Raw genomic sequence first — 13,004 nt, 5'->3', positions numbered from 1 at the left:
GGGCATCTCAGGGGCTATGCAGGGTCGGTGTGAGTCATTGCTGGGATGGGAGATAGAGCAAAACCTATGTGCTGCAGGGAATGGGGTGGGGGGTTAGCAGGGGGTGCTGTGCTGTGCTGCAGGGAACAGGGTGGGGGGTTAGCTGGGGGTGCTGTGCTGTGATGCAGGCAGTGGGGTGGGGGGTTAGCATGTGCTGTGCTGTGATGCAGGCAGTGGGGTATGGGCCCAGTAGGGGGCACACTCCTTGCCAGAGCCCAGAAGACCGGGGCACAGTTCTGGCAGGTGGTGCAGTGGTGCCCCCCATGCAGGTTTTCCCCTTTCGAGGGCTCTCTCTGGGGGGCAGCTGGGGGCTCAGTCCGCACTGCCAGTGTGAAGGGCTCAGGCTCATCCCAGCTCTCCCAGGATTTTGTACCTCCGAGGCAGCCCCCCCATCCCACAATGCAAGGCTGGATCCCCTCGGGGTGCAGCTGGGAGTGTGTGAACCTAGAATGAGCTGGGTCCTGTGGGAGCAGCCAGGGCAGAGAGAAGACCCAAAGCACCTGTAGGATCCTGGGGGAGGCTTGAATTTCCCTTGAGGTCCCAACACCCCCAGCTCCTCTAATACACAGAGCCCCCACTACACAAACAGCCTTTCCCCCAACACACCTGTGCCCCCCCCAAACAGCCCTTCCCATACACACACAGAGCCCCCTGTATATAGCCCCCCCACAGTCCCCTGCACCAACCATCCCCTCCTCCCCCTGCCCCCCACCCCTTACACACACCCAGCATCAGACCACCAGGAAGGGCCAGTCGCTCCAGCAGCTGCTGCAGCTTCTAATTCCACAGGGCTGGGGGTGCTGGGTTGCTCCCCACAAACTCTCCTCCCCAGCAGGTAACCTGAGCTGTGGGTGTGTGGGGGGGTCACATTACTCCTGGGCCACAGCTGGGGTTGGCTCTTGGCCCTGTGGGGGGTCTAGGCCTGGGGGAAGGGTCTGCTGGGAAGGGCAGGAGGCTGGCACCTGTCACTGGCTCAGTGGGACCCCTCCCCCCCATCCGAATCCCTCTGCCTGGCTGGGACAGGAACGTCCTGCTGCTCCAGCCCCACTGCTGGCATTCACACGGTGCTGGGTTACAGCAGCCGCTGCTCCCTGCCTGGAGAGTGGGGTCTAGTGGTCACAGCAGGAGGCTAGGTGGCAGGAGAGCCAGGCTATCCTGGCTCTTCCATAGTCTCCCTTGGCTGTGACCGTGGTGGAGCCTCTTGCCCCCTCTGTGCCTCAGTTCCTCCCTCCCCCCCCACCGCCTCCTGGTCCTGGCTGGGTGTTTTAATCCCTTAATGTTTGTAAAGTGCTTTGGGATCTTCAGGCAGTGGGCACTGGGACGGGGGGAGGGCACATTAGCCATGGTCAGGGGTGCCGAGGGGTGGGTTTGGGGTCACAGCTTCTCTCCCAGCTAATTCCAAGAGCCCAGTGAGGTGGGGGGCAGTGTGTGTGTGTGTGGGGGGGGGGGGCAGAGGCTGCTGCAGGGGGCAGGGACTTTTTGATACTGTCTTTCACAGTATTCTTACCAGCAAGTTAAAGAAGTATGGGTTGTATGAATGGACTATAAAATGGATAGAGAGCTGGCTAGAGCATAGGGCTCAACGAGTAGCGATCAATGGCTCCATATCTAGCTGGCAGCCGGTCACAAGCGGAGTGCCCCAGGGGTCGGTCCTGGGGCCAGTTTTGTTCAACATCTTCATTAAAGATCTGGAGGATGGGGTAGATTGCACCCTCAGCAAGTTTGTGGATGACACTGAGCTGGGGGGAGTGGTAGATACCCTGGAAGGTAGGGATAGGATACAGAAGGACCTAAACAAACTGGAGGATTGGGCCAAAAGAAATCTAATGAGGTTCAACAAAGAAAAGTGCAGAGTCCTCCACTTAGGAAGGAAGAATCCCATGCACAGCTATAGACTGGGGACCGACGAGCTGGGCAGCAGCTCTGCAGAAAAGGACCTGGGGGTAACAGTGGATAAAAAGCTGGAGATGAGTCAGCAGTGTGCCCTGGCTGTCAAGAAGGCTAATAGCATATTGGGCTGCATTAGGAGGAGCTTTGCCAGCAGGTTGCGGGAAGTGATTATTCCCCTCTATTCGGCATTGGTGAGGCCGCATTTAGAATATTGTGTCCAGTTTTGGGGCCCCCACTACAAAAAGGATGTGGACAAGTTGGAGAGAGTCCAGCAGAGGGCAACAAAAATGATCAGGGGGCTGGAGCACAGGACTTATGAGGAGAGGCTGAGGGAACTGGGCTTGTTTAGTCTGCAGAAGAGAAGAGTGAGGGGGGATTTGATAGCAGCCTTTAACTACCTGAAAGGGGGTTCCAGGGAAGATGGGGCTAGGCTGTTCTCGGTGGTGGCAGATGACAGAACAAGGAGCAACGGTCTCAAGTTGCAGTGGGGGAGGTCTAGGTTGGACATTAGGAAAAAGTTTTTCCCTAGGAGGGTGGTGAAGCACTGGAATGGGTTACCTAGGGAGGTGGTGGAATCTCCATCCTTAGAGGTTTTTAAGCTGAGGCTTGACAAAGTCCTGGCTGGGATGATATAGCTGAGGTTAGTCCTGCTTTGAGCAGGGGGTTGGACTAGATGACCTCCTGAGGTCCCTTCCAACTCTAATATTCTATGATTCTATGACTTTGAGGGAGGAGGCTCTTGCGCCCCCATTTTAGGGAGTAGGTGGGGGGAGGAGGTGGTAGAGATGACATCTGGGAGGGACGATATGGGGCTCACATTTCAGCTCTCCCCTCCCCCCGCCCCACCATGTGCATGCTCTACCCCAGTGCAAAGTGGGTGTCAATTGATGCATGTTGCCAGGCAATGGAGAATCGGGGCCTGGGATCGCCATGGCGACCTAACTTCTGGGACAGCAGGGACTGCTCATGCCCATCACCATGGCAATGGGGGCCGATGCTGAGAATCGATGGTGGGGGAGGTTGTTACCTCCCTGTGGAACATGTAGGCAGCTCTGCCCCCCTGAGGCATAACGGCCCCCCAAGGTCTTGTAGATGCCCCCAGCCCCTGACCACTGCCCCAGGGAGATCCCCCATGCAGAGCGGGGCCTTGGGATGGCTAGAGGGGCGGAAGGTCCTTTTCCCTTCCCAGGAACCTGCCTGCACACGGCTTCTCCTCCAGGGAGCACTTCCTGGACAGGGTCAGCCCCATTTGATGGGGGGCGGAAGGGTATGTGGCAGAGAAAGGGAGCAGGTGGGATTGGCAGAAAGGGTCAGCAGGCGACACCGAGAATCCCCCCCCCCAAAATAAAGGGGAGTCCTCTGCCCCTCCCCCCAACAAGCATACGTGAATACAAGCAGCTGAGCACTGACAAAAATCTGGCCAGCAGTGACCTGCATGCAGTGACCTGCAAAGTCATGCAGCAAGTGAGAGAGCTGGGAATAGAACCCAGGCGTCCTAACACCAACCTCCTGCCCCCATGCTAAACACTAGCCCCCCTTCCCATCCCAGAGCTGGGAAAAGAGCCCTGGAGTCCTGATCCCTCCCTGACCCCTGCTCTAACCACCAGATCCCACTGCCTGCCCTAACCCTCTGTCTCTAAACCTCCATGATGCCAGTTCATCCAAGACCTCGCTACGTCCCAGGGAGAACAATCTCCCCATAGGGCCCAGGAGTGCCTGAAATCTCCCAGCTCTGTCCCCTCCCTGACACCCCGTTGCACAGCCAGACCGTGACGAGCTGCCCCTCGCTGACGGTCTAAGCGCTGGGCCCTGGTGCTTTACTGGCTTGTATCATGGCCCTGCCCTGGCCCCTCCTCCCACCCCCTGGGACCCCTGTGCTGAGCTGGCCCCTGACCAGTCAGCTGGGGGACAGTGTGGGTGCTGGGAGGGAAGGGCTGATTGTCCTGCATCTCTCCTGCCATTTTGCCCTGCCACAAAAATGACTTCAGCTCCCCCAGCTCAACCCCCTGGTTCCATCACCCCCCCAGTTTCATCATCTCTCCCCCAATTCCATCACCCCCTTCCTCCCATCGCCCTCCCCCCAGCCCAGCCCCTCCCCGCAGCCAGCGAACGACCCTCTTTCATCCACCAAGCGCCCATCTCTTCTCCCCTGGCCTTTATTGCAAGGATGCGGCGTGCGATTCCCAGCTCGGCCACAAGGGGTCTCCCTTGTGCTACCAAAGCGCAAGGCGGCCCCTGCGCACCTCGCCGGCGGGTTATTACCTGGGCCTGCAATTGTCATGATGGAAACCCTGGACGTCAGGCATGGCAGGGCCAGATATAATCCCCCCCTACCCCACGGTCCGTCCGTCCCGCCCCCCAGATAGGCAGTACCTGGGGACAGAGGCCAGGTTAGGCCGCACGTTTTGTTTGAGGGGAAAACCCCCGAGATTTTAAAAAAAAAACCTAAAATCAGTCACTGAGGTCCCCGTCCCCCGACTGTGTGTGTTTGTTTCATTGGCCTTTAGGGCACCCAGATGCCAGGGTGAGGGGGGGCTGTGGCTGGATTTTCACTAGAAGAGTCCCCAAGATCTCAGCACCGGGGGCGCTGTGTTTTTCTAAATGGGGGACCGCAGGCTGGGGCTGCTCGCTGTGTAATAGGGTGAAGACAGAGATCTGCTGATGGTCTGACTGTGGGATGCGTCTCTAAGCCAAAGCGCCCGGTGGCAATGAGGATTGGTTTGTCTCTGATAGTTACATGGCAAAGATCTGTTAAAACACCCTAAATAAATACATCGTTTAAAAAAAAAACAAATAAGCAAAGCAAAAAAAACCCCAAACAAACAAACAAAAAAAACTGGTATGACTTTAGCTAGTAGAACCAGGCCACATGCCATATTGGAAGGGGAATAATCTATGCTGGTCTGAGGCACCTTTATAGTAGTATAACTGTGTCCAGACTGGGGGGTGTACTGGTATATTGTTAAAAAAAGCCACTGCCCTAACTGACAATTGTAGTGGGACAAAATCTGTGCATAGAGTGGAGATCTGCCCCAACCCCATTCTCAGCTCAGACCTCGCTGGAGCCTCAGCCTGGCCACAGGGAAACTCAAAAGGAAACTGACAAGAAATAAAAATGAAATGACCAATCTGTTTCCATTGTCTGGGCTAAGCGTAAATAAATGGGCATTTGCCAACTCTTGTGATTTTTGTTGTGACTCTCCTAATATTTTGTGATTTAATAAAAGCCCCAGCTCCAGGAGTCAGGTGATCAGAGGAGAATATCAGCTTTCATTGAAAGAAAAAGTTTCTAGTTCTTGTGAACTTAGAAACATGACCCCCGAAGGCTCAGGAACCAGAAGGCAAATGAAAAAGGGAGGGAGATTGTCGGGGGTGAGGAGCAGATGGGAGAGGAGCTGGACAAGAAGCCCAATTTAATTATTTTTTCTTTTTTTTAAAAAATAAACATCTCATGATTGTTAACCAATCTCATGATTTTGGGGATTGGATGCAGGAATTCTGAGTGCTTGGCTCAGATGTGTTAAGCTGTAGCAATCTTTGGGGTGACTGATGCTTCATGGTGGAGCACCCTGCACTGGTGGGTTTGGTTTTGCTGGGTGAGTTTCAACCTGGTCTGTTAGTAATTGATGAGGCAGGTTTTTGTGATGGGTTTTGCTGGGCTGTTGGCACTTTTCACACACCTGGGTCCTGATCCAGCAGTGCTGTTGGGGTCAGTGGTGAGATAGGGCATCAGGATGTGCTGCTTAGATGTGGGGCTGGATTTATGCACCTGCCCCCCCGAGATCAGTGGAGAATCCCTCCACCACCAAGGACAACGGGTGCTCTTGAGTACTGAGCACTATCTAGGATAGATAGATAGATAGATAGATAGAAGGTTTCCAGGTTATCTATCTATCTATCTATCTAATCGGTGATTTTCATGTCATGAAGGGGGGGGAGCTTCCCGGCTATCTGGGGACTGATGGATGCCCCCTGATCCTGCCTCAGTCCAGGCCTTGCCTGCCCCATTCACCCCAGTCTGTCTTGGGGGTTCAGAAAGAAAAGCCTGGCTTGTCCATGCACTAAGGCAGGGACCCAGGGGAGGGTGGGGATTGAATCAGGAGGTGCGGGGGTGGGGGAAGGGGGATACAGACTGAGATGACCCAGCAGGCGATTGCCCTGGCTAATTTCTCGACACTAATGAGCAGTGGCTCATCCATCGGGCACTGATTGCTCGCTGGCTGCTAATGAGTCGCTCAGCTGGGTGGTAATCGCTCGCTGCGGGAGGCTGGCACCGGAGCCAGGGCCTGGAGTGCTGGGGCTCCAGTGCCAACCAGAGCCCTGCGGCTGCATATCACACGTGTCTCCTGCAGCCTCCCCCTGGGGGGGGGGGGGGGGAGGGGCACTGGAGGGCGTCTCTGTGCCCAGAAGCCAGGAGCAGTATAAAGGCCCTGGATGGGTAGATGATGCTCACCTATTCCCTTGAGGGGGGTTGTCTGACCTGGGGCCTGGCGCTTCTGGAGCAGGTGCTATAAGTGCCCACCCTTTATGGGCACCTCTGCGTGGGGCAGGCTCAGTCTCTGTGGCCCATTTGTGTTCTCCCTCTCTGAGCCTGCCAGTGAGGGGTCCTTTTGGTGTTTGTTGTCAGGCTGGGACCCCGGGCTGAGACCTGACACACTCACCATGCCCGGAGGAATTACCGACTCTCGGTCACAGCCGATGTGAGCAGGATTGGAACTGGTGATCTAGGTGCCCGGAGCTATCCTGCCCCCTCCCCTCTCCTCCCCGCCTTGAGGCAGTCATTACTGGAGCAGGCTGGCTCAGGATGGGGGGGAGAGGCTGGGCTGGTGTCCAATGCTGGGCTTCAGGAGAATTGGGACCCACTTGGGCCAGGCTGGGTCCAAAAGATCTGGTGAATCCCCCCACCCCATGGTTCCTCGGCCTGTCCGGTCCTGGAAGCGATGAAATGTCAGGTTTCTCAGGGGTTTCCAGCCTGTTCTGCAGACCCAAGAAGTTGGGATCAGCATCTAAGCCAGAGTCCAGCGTGAACCCAAGCCCACAGACCCGGATCCAGAAGTGACTTCAAAACCGGCCCCGCTGTGTGTAATGGGCCAACCTTAATGCCCAGTGGGATTGGATCCAGACCCTGATCGGATCTGGGCTCGTCCCTCTGGGCTGAGCTTTTCAGGGGGGTCTATGGGAACAGAAGCTTTCAGAAACAATGCTCAGTTCTTGGCTCCCCTCCCACACCTTTCAGCTGAGGATTGATTTCAAAGTGCTTTTGAAAAGGAAATGGTTCACCTGTGTGTGCAGCCTGCCCTCTGATGGATGGACTCAGAACTGCACACCCATGTATCACATGCCCTATAGTGCCAGGGAGGATGGGGATCCCCCTCCAGCTCCAGGCTCAGGCTGTGGTTTCAGAAAAGGAGGCGCCAAATTCTGGCCCATCATCAGCCCGTAGGGAGAGATTTTCAGAAGCGCTCAGCACCTGGCAACACTGTGGGAAGCCGGACCTCTACAAGGTATTCCATGCTGCAGCACCGCGCCCCCTAGCACCGCGCTGGGCATTGGGGTCAGCACTGACTGGGAGGGAAAAGCACCCCCTGCTGAGCCCCCCCCCCACTCCCAGCAGCACAGCGCCCCCTAGTGCTGCGTTGAAGTACTGGGGCCAACACTGGTGGCCAAGGGCGAGCACCCCACCCTGCTTCCATCAGATGAGCGCCGAGCGCTGACCCAGGCCCAACCTTGCCTTGTGGAGGAGATCAGAGAAGCGCTGAGCCTGAGGTGCTGGGGCAGTGACGGCAGACGCGCTCCCCTGTCCCCTGCGGCTCCCTCCCCCTGGCAGGTGTCCCACGCTGGAGCTCTGCATTAGCCTCTAGCTGTCTTCAAAGCCATTCCGCAGCTCCGAGCACCCTATCCAGCGGACGGGGTGGTGGTGGTGGTGGGGGGGGGGGCGCCCCACGGCTTTGTTGCTCCCCGGCCTCCGCCCCGGCAGTGTTTTATTGGCGTTGTAATGTAACGTAAAACCCCAGAGAGCCTCATCCCTGGGCCCTGCGGGGTGGGGAGGGGGGGGGAGCAGTGCAATAAATCAGCAGGGAGGCAGATATGACACAAGGGCTGGCGGCTGGGAGCGCCACAGGCCCGGCTGCCGTTTGCTGCATTTCCTTTTTTTGGCGTCTGTGTTACTCACACAAGCTGGAAACCGGAAACGGGGTGAGTGGTGGTGGGGGGGGGAGATCGGAGCCTGCAAACACCTCGCTATTTATCCATCCGTCCACCCCCATGCACAGCTCTCTATCCTTACACAGCTCTCTATCCTACGCTCCTCAATACCTTGAGGATCAGTTTATAGCGTTTCTAACTCCAGGTGGAGCGGGGTCCATGTGGGGCTTATCGTTAACTCAGGAGCTCAGGTCCATGGGGCAAGCCCTTCCCCCCCAATTTTGGGGGCAGGTGGTGATACCAGCTGAGGTTAGGCCGTCAAGGTCTAGATCTCACGGGCCAACGCCCTTGGCCAGTCCCTTATGGCCCGAGCATCCAGCTCCTACCACAGTCCTGTAACACCGGGGATAGAACCCAGGAGTCCTGGGGCCAAGAGCCCAGCTCTCAGAACCTGGGACGTGAGCATCGGGGCTGATGTTATCCCAGAGCCTCCCGGAGCTAGGAGGCGACAGATCCACACTCGTGCAGGGCAACCCCGACACTCTGTCCAGCAGGGGTGTGCATGTCACGTGCTAATTTACATTGCAGGTGAGGGGAGCGCCCTTTAGTGAGACTCCCCCCCACCCCAGGCCAGTGATGGGCCGGGGCTGCATGCACTGTGCCGAAGAGCTATTGACACCCAGCTACCCTTAGCAAGGAGGGATCCCCCCCGGGCCTCATCGCCTGCCTGGTGAAAGGGAACGGGGCTGGCTCTGGGGGCATTGGGATTCCCTCCAGCTGTCTGAGCCCTGTCAGTTCCCGTCCAACAGCTGTTCTCCTCCCATGGGCTGTTTGGAGGCCCATCTGTGAACTGAGCTCGCTGGGCCTCTGGTAAGTTCCCGGCTCCCTTCACCAGCAGTCCCAGCTGCTAGGCTGAGTAGTCTGAGCTCCTTTCTCCAGGGCGCTCCAGCCCAGGAGAGGGGATGCTGGACAGTGGGGTGTGATGGGCCTGCCCCACCTCTGTCCATGCTCAGTGGAAACTCCATGGGCATCCTGGGGACCAGGCCTCCAGTGCCAGGGAAACAGCTCACACATGCCGATCGGGGGGGAGTGGGTGGAGAAAAGAGCTACAGGAGGTGTCAGGTGGAAAGGGGACATGAAACAAGCACCTATACAGAGCACGCAGGTGGGATGAGCAGGTAAAATGAAGTGGCACCGGGCAGCAAGGGGGATTTATGGAAAGTGGACCCGGGGGGCACTCAAAACGGCGATCCACACACATCACTGGGGTGCGGGAGGGGGACTCGAAACAGACATTCACAGAGGGCACTGGGGTGCGGGAGGGACTCGAAACAGACATTTACCAAGAGCACTGGGGTGCAGGGGTGGCTCTTTCTCTAGTCTCTCAGAAAGTGGCCCCCCCGTGTCATCTCCAGTCCAATGCAGGCACTAACCATTAACTGGGCAATAGGCAATTGGAATTGGATGGTGAGCATGTGTGTGGGTGTTTGTGTGGCAGACGTCCCCCTCCTGGCAAGGGGGGCAGGGCCATGGGGGGAGGGGATTAAAGCCCCCAGAAAGCCCCCCCAAGGCAGCTCTCCCGCTTTTCAGGGCAACTCCCAGCCATCGGGCCATGTCAATAAATCCTGGGCGCAGAACTGACAGGGAGCTTCACACAGAGGGCAGACTAAAATTAGGAACCAGGCCAGAGTCCTGGGTTCTGTTCCCAGCCTGAGAGGGGAGTGGGGTCTAGTGGTTAGAGTGGGGGGGGGAAGGGGTGAGCTGGGAGTCAGGCCTCCAATTCCAGCACTCCAAAGCAGGCTACGGATTCTCCCCCACCTTTGCTAAGTGCTTTGAACCCCTCCGCTGGCAGGGAAATGCAGAGGGCTCCTGCTGGACTTTACCCCATGTCGGTGTCCTCTTTGTTTGTGGGGCTCTCCAGGGGCCCCCCTCTCCGAGCAGAGGGGCGGGGGACTGCTGCGCCCAGACCTGCAGAGCCTGCGGCCCTGGCATGCTTGAGCCGTGAGCAAATGCCGCCTGGCGATCGGTGCAGCTGGAGCGTTTGAATCTGAGCACTGTGGGGCCCTTGGCTGCAGTTCAAAGCGCTGTGAGGATGCGGCTTTCATGTGGCTCTTCAAAGCTTGCTGGAGAGAGAGAGATACCCCTTCCCCCACCCGCTTCCCCTCCATCTGCCTCCCCTCAACCCCAACCAGAGAGAGGAGCCTCGCCGGGATCCAGGGGCCTGCCGCCTCCTTGGTGGAGATGAGCCCTGAACTCTCTCTCCTCCTAGTGACTCTATGGCGGGGGGTAGGGGGGTGGTGTCTGGCTGGCTTGGGGAAGGGGGCAGGACAGGGGGCTGCTGGCTTCAGCCTGGGGCCTGGAAGGGGATCCAAGTCCTTTCCCTGCTGGCTGGGGTGAATCTGGTCCCAGCTCAAGAGAGAGTGATTGGAGGAGCCTGTCTCCTCTGGTGCCAGAGATGGGCTATGGGGCTCTGCTGGGAGGGTAATCTCCAGGGGGGTGGGCAAAGGCTCATAGCTGTCACGGAGTGGGAGCCCATCAGGGAGAGGGGTCTCCCGTAGGAGGGGGTGGGCTGGAGGCAGTCTGGTTTAGAGATGAGAGTGCAGAATCTTGGGGGTCTCTGCCAGACTCACGGTGCAGCCTCGTGCCTCAGTTTCCCCGTTGGACAATAGGAATGAGAAAAAGCCAACCCAGCCTTGAGGCCCTTGGCATGCCATGGGTTAAAGCCTCCCCCCCGCCCCGGACTGATGGAAGATGATGGATGACTGTGGAACCAGGGCCCTTGGCTGGGAGTAGAGATGCTCTGATGCAGGCTGGAAGCCCTGAGCCACGGCCAGGTGTTTTGCTCAGCTCCCTCCAGCCAGGGGGGGGTGCGTGCAGTGCCGGTGGGTGGGGAACACACCTGCAGTCTCATCCTCCAGCCCCTCCCACTCAATTGCTTTTAAAGGGGAAGTCCCCCCTTTCTTCAGAGCCCCCCCCCCCGCCCCATCCCCTGGTGCCCCAGACAGCAACTCACAGCTGGACATGCCCCAGGGGCAAACCCGGTTGGCCCACGGGAGCCAGGCTATGAGCAAGGCCAGTGAGGATTCAAGGGGCTGGGTTGTGGCTGGGGATGGATCTTCCCTGGACCCACCCCGACCTCCGGCTGCCGCTCAGGGTCAGGGACACGTGTATGGTTTGGGTGGGAGTTACTGGGCTGGATGCAGCGAATGAGGCTGAGGGCCCAATCCTTGGACACCGGCTCTGCCTGTTCTTGGTGTTCCCCCTGTCAGGCACAGACAGGGCAGGGTTGCCTCTCCCCACTCCTTGTGGACCCCCCTCCCCCCCTCCCCCCTCCACAATCAGTTAAAAAACCATCAGTTTAAAAACAAACCGGTCCTGATCCACACACACACACCCCCGGCACCCACTGATGGGACAGCGAAGAGCTCCCAAGCTCATGTGGATGGTGTGATCCGTGGGCAGCACATCTGGTTCTGGACTGGGGCTGGGGCGGGGGGGTCAATTTCACTTCTGTTGCTGGTCAGTTTCGTGTCCCCCTTTGCATGCCCTGGCTCAAGGTTGCCATCTCTGGGCTGGGGTGCCTGGGTGGGCCCCGTTGGGCGCGGAGTGGAGCCAACTGGCAGGTCTTTCCTTTGAGACGTGTTTTGCGCCCCCGCCCTCCCCCCCGCAGCTTTTCAAGCAACCCAAACAACGTTGGGACAAATTCTCCGCTCATCAGTTGCTTGACAAAAACAAAGCAACCCCCCAAGAAAGCTGATTTTTATTTTTCAAAACTTTCCAAAACACAGAACCCTCATTAGGAGGCTGAACCCTGCCCCCCTGCGCCCCCTCCCACATGGGATCCCTCCAGTTTTCTCAGATCCCCACTTGATTAAAAAGAAGAGAGAAGCAAAGAGTGAGGCAGACAAGCTGCAGAGGAGGGAGGGGGATGGGGCTCCGGGGGGGGGGAGGGAGGGCTGGGGGTTCCCCCCTGCACATCACGCCACTCGCCAAAGAGCCAGCGTCAGCGCCCTGCAATTTATGAGCTGCAAATGCTTTGGTGAGTTGGCGAAGGCCTGTGTGTGTCCCCTGCCCCCTGTCACGCCCCCCCCCCCGGCCCCTCGCTCCCCCCTTCGGGAACCGGAGCTGCTTTCAATTTATGAGCTGTAAAATACCTCCAGATTAGGTCCTTGGCCTGGGTGCATCGAGCTCATTTCCCACCTCCGCTGCCACCGCCCCCTCCGGCTCCAGGTGGAGCTGCCCATTCTGCACTCCGGCTGCAGGGAGGGGCCCTTCCTGTTACCCCCCCACACCTCCGCAGCAGACACCCTCCACTCACCCCAACTCTGAGACTGACAGAACTGGGGGAGGAGGTGGGCTGTGCCATGCCTGCATCTGAGCACTAGGGGGCAGTGCATTGCTTGAGATTGGACACCTTGGCTGGAAAACCCACACCTTGCTTAATCAGTAATAGAATAATATTCATTTGCATATTATTATTATTGTTATTAGACAGTGCCTTTCGCCTCTAATGATGTCAAGAAGCCGGCCCAGAGCACCACGGAGAGAATCACAGCAGTGCCTCTGTGCATCATAGCTCCCGTACTGCTAAAACAGGGATTCTCCATTTCTTTAAATGCACCAGGGAGATCCAAGCAGCCGTGGGGTTCAGCACAGAGCCAGTCGTGGGCCCTGCTTTGTTGCCCTTGGTCATTAATCCAGTGGGTGCAGATGCAGAGGACGTCTTTCGCATAGATTTCATCTCAGATGCTGAGGAGAAGGCTCTTGTGTCTGTGTGGAGTGGGAATCTGGGGTGGCGAGGCAGACGGTCTAGCGTCGATACCTCATCCCTTCCCTGTAGGATCCCAGTGCCTGAGCCTTGAAGATAGTTCACCTCCACGAGGGGCCTGTGAGGGATGGAAGATCAGCCCCAGCCAGGGGAACGCGGTGAC

The sequence above is a fragment of the Emydura macquarii genome, unplaced genomic scaffold (assembly GCF_026122565.2).
Source record: "Emydura macquarii macquarii isolate MOO-44397 ecotype Brisbane River unplaced genomic scaffold, CSIRO-AGI_Emac_v2 contig_3472, whole genome shotgun sequence".
Lineage (NCBI taxonomy): Eukaryota > Metazoa > Chordata > Testudines > Chelidae > Emydura > Emydura macquarii.
This window is presented reverse-complemented; position numbering follows the sequence as displayed.